Below are 1,753 nucleotides of genomic sequence, written 5' to 3'. Positions count from 1 at the left end.
CTTAACTGCTAGGATACTTACACCCCAATTTAGAGTTAAATCATTGTCAATATTTCTTAACTATAAAATATGCTTCTTCCCATTTCCTTATGATTTTATATTTTTTCAATAGTCTTATTATATATATGCAATTCATTTAAGCCATAAGTCTCTTTTTTGAAGATTTAAGGTATACGTTAGAGAATGGAGGAATTGAAATAGAAATAATTAAAATATTTACAATCTGGCTATATAGCTGAGGAGGTTAGAATTTGTTCTTATGACAATTACTATCTGTTAGGAAAGTGGTATAAATATGGTATAGTCTGAAATGTTTTTCAGATTAGCAGTAGTATACTATACATAATTATTTATAGAGTTGCTATTGGTCTCTGATTGGAGCTGCTACCAGAACTTCTGACAGGACTCATGACCACAAAAGCAACCATAGCTAGAAACAGCAATGGTAGAGACCTCATTCCCTTGCTCTACTTTCCATCAATTTTGAAAGAAAAAGTTCTGCAACCTGTCTAATCCATATGGGTATCAAAATACAAAGAAACAGTTTTGGGCATTGCTTTCATCAATGACATCATAATTTATTGGTTAACAATTATGTGAGTTTGGAGACTAAGATGCCCAAGGTAGAGCCTTGACCCCATTGTGAGAACCTAATCAAAGAAATCTCAGATTTCAGGATCTAGGTAGTGACTCATTTAAAAAAAAAATGGCTGAATATATCAGATTAGAAGTCAGTTCACAAAGCACAACTGTTAACTGGCTTTGGGATCCTTTTAAATTAAGTAACACATTTATATATTTTTAGTCTATTAACAGATTTCTGAAAGAATACTAATAATCTTAACTGAAAGCAACAATAATTATCACATTTATTGTGGTTCTAGTTGTACCTCTAATGCAAAAGAGTTGTTTATAGATTGGATAACACCCCATTCTTTGAATGCAGGTTTAAGAGGGAAAAATACTTTAAATTTAAGTTAATTTAATGAAATTAAAGTCATTAAATCCAGACATACTTGTAACATTTATGAACATTTTATTTTCCTGATAGATATCATTGGATGATAAACCATTAGAGACCTGAATTTAAACAGAGGACTGCAATGAACAATCTAAGTATACACATGATTTTAAGTATTAAGTTGGCTCACACCCATTTATAAACTAATGTCCTGCTTATTTCTTAAGTTCTACTAGACATATTGTACAAGAGAATGCCATAAAAATTATAGTAACCTCAATATAATATATGATCTCAACTCTAAAAAGAGTTCACATGTACATATTAAGTGTGAAAATACTGGAAAACAACATACATGTATTAGTGGCTATTAGAGAATACAACTGATTTTTATTTTATTTTCTGTGTTCTTCTATATTTTACAGATCTACTATGCATGCATAAATATATTGTAATATATAAGAATAAAATTAGACAGATATTTCTAAAATTGACAGGATTCTGACAGGTTTTGGGGGTTGTGTTTGGTTATTGGTGGAAGAAAGAGATTTAAAGTTAAATATAGCATAGTTTCAACTTAACCATTTGAGGGTATATGTCTTTACAGGATCTTGCTTTATTATGATGCCAGATTGCAGTATTGGGAGGACACATCATAAGGGAGGTGGCTTCAGGATCTTCATTACCAAGTTTCAAGTCTGCACCGGTTGCATGTTTATTGAGTACATATAAGATCAAGCTTACCATGCCTAACATGTCCCCCTGTCTCTCCAGCCTTCCTAATACTGATTT

The sequence above is a fragment of the Odocoileus virginianus genome, chromosome 6 (genome assembly GCF_023699985.2).
Source record: "Odocoileus virginianus isolate 20LAN1187 ecotype Illinois chromosome 6, Ovbor_1.2, whole genome shotgun sequence".
Classification (NCBI taxonomy): Eukaryota; Metazoa; Chordata; class Mammalia; order Artiodactyla; family Cervidae; genus Odocoileus; species Odocoileus virginianus.
This window is presented reverse-complemented; position numbering follows the sequence as displayed.